This window comes from Ambystoma mexicanum, chromosome 2p (assembly GCF_040938575.1).
Source record: "Ambystoma mexicanum isolate Mex_15411 chromosome 2p, UKY_AmexF1_1, whole genome shotgun sequence".
NCBI lineage: Eukaryota > Metazoa > Chordata > Amphibia > Caudata > Ambystomatidae > Ambystoma > Ambystoma mexicanum.
In genome coordinates, this window is record NC_090923.1 from 1337024050 (window position 1) to 1337036403 (window position 12354).

Below are 12354 nucleotides of genomic sequence, written 5' to 3' on the forward strand. Positions count from 1 at the left end.
CAGTTGGACAAGCAACGACACAGCCGTTAGTGCCCGCGTTTTGTCTGTGGTGACAGGGATTTCTTCATTGTGAAGGAAGATAAGTGTTTGTAATAAGTTTGTGTAAAATTATGATGTGAGACTGTTATCCCATTCTGTTGTAAAAAAGAAAAAAAAGTTCTCTTGCGAAGATAAGAGCTTAGTTCTCGGCGCTACCTATTGTTGCGTAATAAAGGGGCACATCAGTCTTAAGTGATTTATATTGTGCGGTAAAAACGATGTCCGCAAGTGCCTCCAGCTACAATGACCTGGCGCCTGGTAGGCACCCCAGAATGAGTGGACAGCAAATATGTACATGCAGTTTGTTATATGATATTAGCACATGGAAATTGTTATTGACCCCATCTCAGACAATCAGAATGCTTCGAGTGCAGTCAATAACTACTGGTATTGACTGCCCTTTTCACATTCTGTTCTCAGAAACATACACAGAAACAACAGTGCATTTTCAAGGCAAAGTTTTCTTTCAACAGGACACTTTTTTGCTGTAACATACTAATTAGCATACGAAAGAAAACCTGAAAACATTGGAAGCTTTCCGGTTGGTGAACCTCAGGTTGCAGGATGGGTGCCTACAAATACATGCAGGAGCTATGGCGGAAGAAGCAGTCGGACGTGATGCGTTTCCTTCTGCGCGTCGGTTGTTGGCAGTATCGCCAGCTGTCAGCTCTCCACCGGGCACCCCGTCCCACCAGGCCAGACAAGGCGCGCAGGGCTGGGTACAAGGCTAAACAAGGTTATGTCATTTATCGCATCCGCGTTCGTCGAGGGGGCGCAAACGGCCGGTCCCCAAAGGAGCAACCTATGGTAAACCTGTCCACCATGGTGTTAACCAGATAAAGTTTGCCCGCAGCTTTCAGTCTGTTGCTGAGGAGCGTGGTGGCCGCCACTGTGGAGGTCTGAGAGTGCTGAGCTCATACTGGGTGGGTGAAGATTCTACCTACAAGTTCTTTGAAGTTGTCCTCATTGACACCTTCCATAAGGCCATCAGACGGAACCCAGAGATTCAATGGATCACCAAACCAGTCCACAAGCACAGGGAGATGCGTGGGTTGACCTCGGCTGGCAAGAAGAGCCGTGGCTTGGGCAAGGGACACAAGTTCCACCTTACCACTGGAGGTTCGCGCCGTGCTGCCTGGAGAAGATGCAACACCCTTCAGCTCCACCGTTACCGCTAAAGCCCATTCTGCCCAAAAATATCTTTTGAATAAAATGTGTTTTGAGTGAAAACATTGGAGAATGCTTTCACTTTCTGGTACAGAGAAACCATTGGATTTTACATGACACCTCAATCAGGATCATGTTAAATCTGTTCCAGTTCAACCAAGTTGCAATTAAAAAGCTTAACTTGAAGACCGCCTTGTTATTTAAATACTACAAAATAAAACCACATTTAATTTACTAACTCAGTTTCTCCATTTACTCACTCTTGCAGCACCATGTTTTACTTCAGCACAAACACTTAAAAACATGTATTGCCACTGCCACCATCTGCTAATAGCCTTTTGAAGACGGAATTATCGTTTGGGGTAATGACCCCTTCCCAACTCATGGTCCTTAAGTGCGATAACGACCCCTCTCTCAGTCTATATTAACGAACTGACGCACTGGCCAGGGACCAGTGCTATCTGCATGACCAAATGCATTTATTTCGATGAAAATATAGGTTTAATTTTTAAAAAAAGAAGTCTTGCATTTTTACATAGCACTTCGAACCGGGATTTGAACCTGCGTCGTCGGCAGACTCTGCACAGATGTTAAGCAAGCACTCTACCCTCTGTGTTATCTGACCAGCTTAAACGCGAGCATTTACCTGTGCTCTACTATGTAGACATTCGGATCCAGAGGATACAGACACCGTATGTCCGACAGCTCGACATTCCGAGGACTCTCACCCGAGCCCAGCTATTCTTCAAGCAGGCAGAGGAGAACCGAGAACCCCAAACACCTGCTGAAAACCAAACTCAGTGTTGAATCATTTCAACCCTAAACATGCTTTTTTAAAGCTTATGTTTGTGCTCCTTGCGTGGAACCCAGAAATCTGCCTGCTTCGGTCAACCCCCTATTTTTTTTTTACTGAGCATCATAAAAGTGGCTGTCACTTTCGAGGAACATTTTTTAGCGGGACTGTGAAGAAAACTCAGGAAACAGCGACGCACACCCAGTCTTCACCTGGGAAAATAATGGATATTGAATTCACCTCTGCGGCACCTTGGCACTCTCATCACTGAAACATCTGTGGAATGAGAGAGCAGATGGACCCTCTTACACATGCTCCAGAATAAAAAGATACTAGCCCAGGCATTTCCTTCCAGAGCCACTGTGCCAGTATCCTCATACAGCTGGAAATAAGAGATGAGAGGGAGTTCCTCGGGAGTTTAAGAACCCGCACCCTCAACGAAGAGAATAAAAAGGGGATATCTCAGGGGGGTGGGGGGGTCATGTGACCCGCATCCTCTATGAACATATTACCCTCTCCCTTACTCCTGGGTGTAAAATAAATGTTATGGCCCATAGCCTTTGAGCAATACTATTGCTATACTTTAAAATCATGTGTTGTGGCCAATACATGATTTTTCTGGTTTGATTCATGTATACTGTTATTGCTTCTACTGTTCCATGTTTGATGTATTTTGTTGTTAAACTGTAAAGCGCTTTGGATTAAAGCGCTATATAAAAACAATAAATACAAATACATCGAAACTCTGCTCACCTGACACATGCCAAAAACTCACCAGGGGCCGTACTTTGGCAATACCCCAAGCATCCTACCTTTCAAAAGCCATACTTGAGAGCTGACCTACACTTAGCAAAAAGGTCACTATTGTAAGTGCTCTTCGTACTATGGGGAGGGAACCCCAGCAGTTTAATAAGGGAGTACTCTTTAGACCTGCGACGTATTCTGTAACCCGCTCACAGTAACGGAGTGCTTTCTCTAGCTCCGGTCACCAACTCCCCCCAGGGACCCAGCTGTCAGTCCCAACTATCCAAATCCTGGCAGCTACACTCTTGCCAGTGATCCTTTTCTTTTCAAATCATACCAGGGCCCTCTCTATTACACTGCTCTCTTGTACAATACTGCCCCCTGAGGTGAGGAATAGTTCACCAGAGTCTATGCAAGGTGACCAATGGAATCTCCGGAAACTCATAGCACCGTTCCCCTGTCACCCAGTGTTAGGCAGAATCCAGTGCAGTTCCCTTAGGGAGCACTACACCAGATTAGGACTACAGATGAGAGCAATAAATCCCCTTTGGTATCAGTCTGTACCACAAAGATTTAGTTGGTAGCTGTGGCTGAGCAGTCAGACTTATCTCAAGAGGGAGATGAGCAGTATTCAGGGTTTACATATTAGGCCCACTAGACTATGGAACAAGAAAACACTGACCAAAGCTTTGTAGTTAAAAAGTATATATATATTTATTTTATACACTTCTAATAAAACACATGTATCACAAGTGGCGGTTGTTCCTGGTAGTTTCTACAGGTCGGGTGATCCAGCAGAGGAAGAGATGCTCTCGTTGTGGAGGAAGATTCGAGTTACTGCACTACCCAGGGATGAAACCAGCCGCGGTGCTGCCCGCCGAATAAAAGGTACGCTCCTTTAAATCGCGGTCTGGGTGGACTGGTGCCTGGCTATCTGGCCTCCGAGTACAGGGTACGGGTTATTCGACCAACGCAGGTCCGGGAAGGCGATTGGCAAACTGGTTGGCCCCACCAGCTCAAGGGAAGAAGGCTCTTGCAGGTGAAGATCTTCTCTCGTCGTGTGGAGAAAAGTGGTGAGACGCTGCAGCAGGGCTTCACCAGTGGTTCAGTCGATGCAGATGTCTTTGGCTTCTCTCCTCTTCGGCTTCTTAGTTCCAGTGGCGACGTCTTGCTCTTCCAGTCCTCAGGACCCTGCTTTTATGCAAAAAGATTCCCATTCATACAGCCTAGCTGTCACTCACACAGTGGAATGGTCATCTTGGCGGGAGACCCTACAGCCTATCAGGATAGAGTGCGACATGGGTTGCTGAGGCAACCCTGTCCAGGGGTCCTACTCCCCCTCCCACACAATGGACCCACCCCAGACTCAGTGGCGCCAGAAGGAGGGCTTCTGGGCAGAAGCCCGCCAAACGGGCGAACAAAGGATCCCCGACCTGCATTAGGATTGTAGAGAAAGACACGAGAAAGAAGTTATATTAATGTTCTGACAAATAAAACCTACCGGAGCAAAGTTAATATTAAAATGCACCGGCGGTATGTTAGAGGCTGTCAGAAAAAGTGGTAGCCTCGAACAATGGGATAAGCCCATAGAGAAATATTTGCGGTCGAATATTTATGGTAGTAACCACTGCCACCAGCCAGAGACTTTTGAGAGAGGTACTGTAGGGTACACTCTCGAAAATGAACATGGGGGAAAAACTATTAACCCCTTCCAGTACCTCAATAGTAAAATGGGTTGTACTGGTTTAGTTCATAGGATTTGACTAGTAAAGTCAATGGGGACTTTACATGCCCTGGCAGACAGTAGCCAGTCCCAGGGTATGGAGCCTATGTTTGGGGGTCGCTACGGCACCCCTGTGTCACTGCACGGAGGGTGCTGTGTAACACATGTGAATAAAGATGGTTCCTATGGGGTTGAGAAGATCCCGTAAGCATTAAACACAAAAATAGCCTAGAACAGACATAGCAAAAATGCCTAAGAGTGGGAAAAAGAGTCTCACTCTTAGCAGGTAAACAGAAACAAACCCTTCACATCCAGCAAAGCTGCTGGGGGACTCTTTAGGTAAGGGAAATTAGCCATGAAATGAGAATCCTCCCTAACACTGGTCCTTTGCTTTTCAAATCAGACAGGGCCCTCTCTATTACACTGCTCTCTTGTACAATACTGCCCCCTGAGGTGAGGAATAGTTCACCAGAGTCTATGCAAGGTGACCAATGGAATCTCCGGAAAGTCATATCACCGTTCCCCTGTCACCCAGCACACAGCTCACAAGGGAAATATGAACAAGACACAACACATACAGGCTGTGGCCTGCCCCAAATTGAGCAGGGTGCTAGAAAAATACTGTTCTGTCAATATTAGTACTGTCAAAAACGTATGTACTTGTGTGACACCAATAGAATGGAAGCATGTTGTCGTTTGATTATATGTATCCATAGCTATGTGTTGTGAAGATACTCATCACTTGTCAAGCATAAACGTGTGAAGTAACCATGGGCCTGCCTGCTATCAGTCCCCTTTAAAAGATTAACAAATCCGTGTCCCATCTGGACGACTGTAGCTCGAAAATACCATGTACCTGCAACCATGATGTCTGGGAAGTATGAACCCTATCAACAACGCCGCCATTTTGACCTCTTCCCCAGTTGCACCAGACAAACACCTCCCTGATAACTCCATTGTGGTGGCGAAAATCCCACAGCAACAAAGCACAGCCCACAGAACTGCATCGGCATAGCCCTTCCCTGTAGCACAACACAACAATAGGCCCTATTCTGCCTCTGTAGGTTTGGAATAACTGATGATTTAAAAAAAATAAAAAAATAGGGCCACTATTCATCTCACAAACTACATACTTTCTGTGTTCGCCTCCTATATATATGTACAAGCTGACAGCGTCCATTATCTTTCCTTAAATGATTACGCTACAGGCCTTAACCACGGTGCCTTAAAGCAACACCCATAAGCCAAAACTATTCCGTTAGTGTACATCTAGGGAGAAATGGCATATGAAAAGGCACACAAAGCTTGTAGGTGTTGTTTCGTTATTCTATCTGAAGACCGGAGGCTCGGATTATCCTTTTACCCTTAATTTTACTTCTCGAGCAGCATTAAACAAACAATAATACAACCATTAACAAAGATAAAGACTACAAGTCCCACTTGTTTCGAGTCTTTGGTAGTCCAAGTATTATTGGTTCCTGACAAAACACGTGTCAAAAATGTCCAGTCCACAGTCACATTTCCTCATAAACACTGGTACTCCCTTGAAAACCCCTCTGTTAAGTGTTCCGCTATTTTCATTCATATATTTGTATTGTGCATGATTAATTGGTTAAATGATATCACACATGTGAGCTGGGAGACAGAGCGAATCACTTTGCAGGCAGCAGGAGCATGGCGGAACATTCCGCTTAGGAGAGTTTTAGTTTTTCTATTTGCCAGCTCCTCTGGCAATTGCAGTTACAGAGGCCGGTTGACAGGGGGCACAGTGGTCACGGAGTGTGATCAGTCCGCAACGGAATCTTTAGTTCCCGCTCTCTGATCCACACTTCCGAGACTGTTGGAGAGTAAATCATCTGACAGGAGAAGTGCAGCTGATTACCGCATACCATATTGGAACGTATTACATAGTTCCACAGAAACGTTCTGGAGAGGCCTGCGATTTCCCACACACACAGCGCCCCTGCTAGCCAAAAGAATGTATCATCGCTCAAAATACGACAGGTACAGTCCCCTGAAAAACCTGGTGGCTGAGATATCAGCAGCTGGACTATTACACATCAGTGTATTTTTTGATGGGAACAGGCTCCTGGAAAATACATTATTTAAAAGACTATACCCTCCCCCAATATCCGAAGATGAGTAGCATCAGTGATGATAGCAAAGCTGAGGTGACCCAGAAGAGAAGTTACCCCGACTTGGGCAAATAATACAGAAGGCTATGGTTGCAATGGGTCAAGGGTCACAGCAGATGACTGATGGAGGACTGGTTGAAGTTCTCCCACGGAATGGAAGAAATTAAGGCTTTAGGCAAGGGAGAGGTAAATGGGGAAGAAGAGCAGCCTGCAAACAGACCCCCCCAGGCACGCCACAGAGGAGGAAGAGTGGCAAAGGTAAAAAGATGAGATCCAGGGTGAAGAATAGCAGGTGGCATGACGAGTCATCCAGTAGCTCAGGCAAAGAGTCCTTTGATGAGGAAGTAGTGTCAATATCATCTTCTGACGAGGAGCACAAGAAAGCTCCAAAGAAAAGAAAGGTTGATGAGGAAGATGTCGAAGGGGGTGACAATTTTGACCCAGAGGCTCTAATCCACCCTCGATTTTCAGAGTGGGAGCCCCCTAAGAATGTGGTGGCCTATCTTAAGAAAGGAGGTCAGAAATAAACTAAGGGTGAATGCCCTGGACCATTCCTCCGCAAAGGAATAGCTGACACCCCATGAGAATGATGAGAAGATGGTCACCTTCATGTGGAAATATGTGAAGGATGTGAGGAAAGGACTGGACAGGTCTTAGCGTTCCTGCCAAGACAAGATGTTGGACATTGTGGGTCCTCTCACTAAAATACTCCAGATGGCAGGAGAAGCCCGGGAAAAAAATTAAACAGTTGATCTGGTGGTTTTAATCAGATGGGCACAAAGGGCCATTTGCATGTTGGGAAATGCCAACTATGCGATTACTACCGAAAGGAGGTCACTGTTAGTGAAGATAGACCCCAAGCTTAGCGAGCTGGTGGCCTCAGAGTCTGCAGCAGCCACAAAAGGAAAATTATTCGGAGATGCCTTTCTAAAGGAACTGACTAGGTTTGCCAACTCGTATGCAGCCCTCGACAAAGCGCATGCCTCACTGAAAAGGGTAATTGGCAGACAGATTTTCGGGAGGGCTGGTAGAGGCTGTGGCCGCTCTTCCAGCCAATACCACTACAACAGGTCCTTCGGCGAGAGAGCACAATGGAGGGATCAAGAAGATCTAAAGCCAAACCCTTTCTTCCCCTCCAAATCTAGAAGAAGGGACAGAGGTTGGTGACAAGGAGACCGCCAACATAATAACTCGGGTGAGGATGAGCGAAATCAAGCGTGTTTTAAGCACAGACCCACCCGCTGTAGGAGGGAGATTGGCAAATCATGTAGATGCTTGGCTTTCTATATACAAAGATGCTTGGATTTTGGACACAGTACAAGGGTTTCACATAGATTTTCACACAACACCAAAACAGGTTTATCCCCCGATTCATATGCACACAAGCATAGACGACCAACAGTTACTAGAGGTAGAACTGAGAAAACTAGAGCGCAAGGCAAGCATAGTGCAAGTAACAGAGGCTTTGGTAGGTTTAAGCAATGTATTCCTAGTCAAAGGGAAAAACAAGTTGAGACCAATTATCAGCCTGAGAGGGCTAAGCAAATGTGTTGTGTACAGGCACATATTGCCACAGGGCGATTGGATTATCCGGATAGACCTCAAGGATGCATATTTGATGGTACCCATCGCAGAAGAACACCAGAAATTCCTGAGGTCTTCTGAGGGGAGGCGACATGTGAATTGTGTTGCCTTCCTTTCGGCTTGGCGTCAGCTCCATGGTGCTTCACCAAGCTGATGAAACCCGTAGTGATTTATCTGAGAGAGCAGGGTATTCGACTCATAGTATACCTGGATGAAATATGCATAGTGTGCCAGAAATACTCAGAGTGCAGGTGAACATCGCACTGGAGTTACACCAGAGTCTGGGTTTTCTAATTAACTGGGAGAAATCCAGTGTTCAACCAGAACAATGCATGGAATTCCTGGGTTTCGTGATAGATAAGACCCAGGGTTCACTCAGTTTGGCGATGGCAAAGTGAACGCCATAAAGAAACAGATCAGACAAACGCTGTTGAAGAGAGAGGTATTGTTACGAGAAATTGCCTGAATGGTGGGGCGTTTAGCCTCTTCAATTCAGGCAATATTTCCAGGGCTGTTACACTACTGAGCACTCCAGACACTGAAGATCTTGCATCTCAGGAGGGGCGCTTCTTATGACCAAAGGTTCCTAGTGACCCGAGAGGTGAGAGAGAAGTTGGAATGGTGGCTCCAATAAATGGATGCATGGAACGGGAGAGCTATATTTGCCTCATCCCCGGACCTGATTGTAGAATCTGATAGCCAGCAGATGGAGCTGGGGAGCCTGTTGCAGAGGCCTGTCGACGGGGGGCTGGTGATCGGATCAGGAACCATCCTTGCACATCAAATGCCTAGAACCATTGGCAGAGTCCTTTGGAGTACGGTGCTGGAATCAAAAGAGGGCACAATGTTGCATGCTACTCAAAATGGACAATGTGTGAGCGGTCAGATGTATAAACAGATTGGGTGGCACAAGGTCCAGGATGTTGGCAGAGATAGCAAAAGAGTTCTAGCACCTCTGTCTTCAGAGACGGGTATCAGTGACAGCAGAATACCTGCTGGGACGATTGAATGAGGTAGCCGATTGGAACTCCAGATTCTTCAGGAATGCCAGCGAATGGAAGCTGGACGAGGAGGTGTTTCAGGAACTAATAATTTGATGGGGCCCGTGCCAGATTGACCTGTTTGCATTGAGGTTGAACAACCAACTACCTCGGTTCTTCAGTTGGAGGCCGGATGTGGAGGCAGAGGCAACAGATGGCTTCCTTCAATCGTGGGGACAGGACACATGTTAAGCCTTTCCCCCGTTCTCGATGATCACGAGAACATTAGCTCAGGTGAAGAGGCACATAGCCTTTCTGATTCTGATCATGCCGGATTAGATTAATTGTGCGAGACCCCCGGAGGGGACAGCCACCCACTGGTGCAGACAGGCAAACTAAACCTGATCGCATGCACGTTTTCACGAGACCTTGAGTTAGGCCGGGTTTATCAAGCAAGGCTGAGCTGTTCATCAACACATCGTGGGCACCAGGGACTCATAGAGCATACAAGTCTGCATGGATGAATTGGTGTAGTTGGTGCGTGGAAAGGGACGTTCATCCCGATGGAACAGATGTGGTACACCTAGTCAATTTTCTGGCACAGATGGCAGCTCAAGGGAAAGCATATAGCACTATTAATACAGCCTTCTCTGCGATATTGGCTGGCCATCCCAAGTTTGAAGGGGTTCTGATAGGCGTGCACCCTTTGATATGCAGACTATTAAAAGGGATAAGAATTACTAGACCTCCCAAAGAGAAATACACTCAGATGTGGGATGTAGACACTGTGTTGAAGATGTTTCTAGCATGGCCAGAGAATGCAGATCAATCTAGGAAAGCATTATCTACTAAACTCACTATGCTCTTGTGCCTGCTATCGTGCAAGAGAGTATCAGATATCAGAGCACTAGAAGTAAATAGGAAATCTTTATCACCAAACAAGATGACGTTCCTAATCAGCCAACATTATATCTGATTAGATGCTTAGCAGCATATAAAGACATTACGCGAGGGGTATCACAGCTACTGATAGCCTGATGTATTAACATACACACAAAACGGATGTTTCCAGTGCAACGGGCAGAGGCTAGTTTGATTGCAGAAAGTGACTAAAACTGTATCTAGTGTTTCGCTATTGACCAGGAATTTGTTAATTAGTCTAGAGGAAGCCAATGGATTGGGGAAACAATAGGCACATTCGCCAAAAGATTACACAAACCAAATCCTTTTACTTGATGTAAACACTGAATATGAAGCAATATTCAAAGAGTATATACATAATTAAACCATTTATTGGTGAGACATATATGATTGTGTACGTTTTCATTGAAAAGATAATAGGCACTGAGCGCAAAACTGTGTGAGATCATTTTGTATATCATGTTTGCTTATCTGACTATTTAGATGTTACTGTCATCTCCCCGCCTGTTGCTGACAGTGCAGATCAATTCAGACTCAATGAAGTTAACTTAAAAGTAGGGTTGGCGCAGTGACACTTGGCAACACCTACACATTCCTTTACTTGTGTCTACCAAGACCTGTTTTCCTTTACCCTGGTAAAGCGGAGGGATTGTCGGGACGTACGACTTGGTTGTGGGAGCATCAGGTGAAGTATAGATGGGGGTTCCCCTTCTCCTTAAACTTTGAGATAGGGGAAGAGGATTTCCGTGTTACATCGTGAGGGGAAGTGGAAGGAGCTGTGGCCCACCTCGCCAGAGTCACACAGCGATACGCTAACAGGCGTAAATGCCTGTAAATTGCTAGGGCTGAGAGAACTGAACAGTGCAGCAATAGGAAGTAGTCGAAGGAAATTCAGGAGATACTCCCTCGCCAAAGACATGAGGGGGGATAAAGGGGAAAGCGAGATGGGCAATGATGGTCAGAGGTATGGGAGACCATGATCCGGGGCTGAATTTTGGGGGCAGTGGTAGAACATTGTCACCTGGGACAGAGAGGGATACAAAGTTGCGGGAGGGTTGTGGGGATACTGTCAAAATGGTTACTTGAAAGCTACAGAGAAGTGGAATATAATAGTGAGAAGGGGGTTTGGAGCGGCAAGTGCTACCTGAGCAGCCCTGATTATTAGTCAGAGCGTCTCGACATCAGGGATGATAGTTGGGGGCAGAGGGGTAGGTGGAATTTAAATCTGTGTTGGAAACATTTACTGCTTGGCTTGATGTTGCACGAGTTATTATGTTGTGGTTATTTTTGAATAATATCGGTCTCCTACTGTTCAGAGGTGTCGATTTTAGGGGAAATGGATGAGGGCATGCGAATGGGCACGGTGAATGTGAAGGGCCTGAACTCCCCTTCGAAAAGGGTTATGTTATCACATTTGTTTCACCAGGAGCGACTATGTGTATTTTTGTCCAGGAAGCAAGATACAAGAAAGAAGAGGAATTTTAAGTTGAGGGGAGGAGGCTGTACAAGCCAATTTGGGTCTCGGAACCCAACAAAAAGGGAGGAGTGGGAATTCTATATAAGAACAATTTGGGATTGGTGGTGAGACAAACAAAGAGGGACTTGGATGGGCACTGGTTGGCAGCGAAATGCACATTACGAAACCAATGCTCAACGCTCAGTGCTTTGTATGCGCAAAATGCGACCCAATTGGGGTTTTGTATGGACACCTTGGGATGGGTGCTGCAGTGGAAAGAAGGGGTGCTGATTTGTGGAGAGGACTTTAAAGGGATGGATCGCCCAAAAATGTTTATTTCAAAAATAGATAGGCAATATTACAAAAAATCGATTGGAATTTTTTTTTCTTCCAAGTCCCTAGGTAAAATTGTGAGCAAATCAAGCTCAAAGAAAGCACATGGGGGCATCCATTTTGTGAAATGGATGCCCGCCGCTGTGCTCGCTTTGGCTTTTGCAGCACTAATGAAGGAAAAGCCAGCCAGCTGTAGTAAACAAAGCTACCACTGGGTGGCTTTTCCTTCATTGGTGCTGTACACGGAGGACGGGGACCGGAGACTACAGGCAGAAAAGCTGCAGCTGCAGCTGCATCTCGGTAAGTGCTATTTTTTAAATAAAAATAAATACTAGCTGCGTTTTTTTTCTAAGTTTTCCGGGCTGGATAAGCCCGGAAAACTTAGAAATAAAACCACAGCTTTAAAAATGTCGTATTTATGTTTGAGGTCGCTTTTGAAGTGACCGCAAACATAAATACAACATTATAGTGTTTGAAAA

The 12354-nt window shown here is 45.8% G+C and overlaps 1 pseudogene; it reads left to right on the top strand.

Moving 5' to 3' along the window:
* Positions 1–573: 573 nt before the first annotated feature.
* Positions 574–1269, top strand: LOC138567466 (large ribosomal subunit protein eL15-like; annotated as a pseudogene).
* The last annotated feature ends 11085 nt before the right edge of the window (positions 1270–12354 follow it).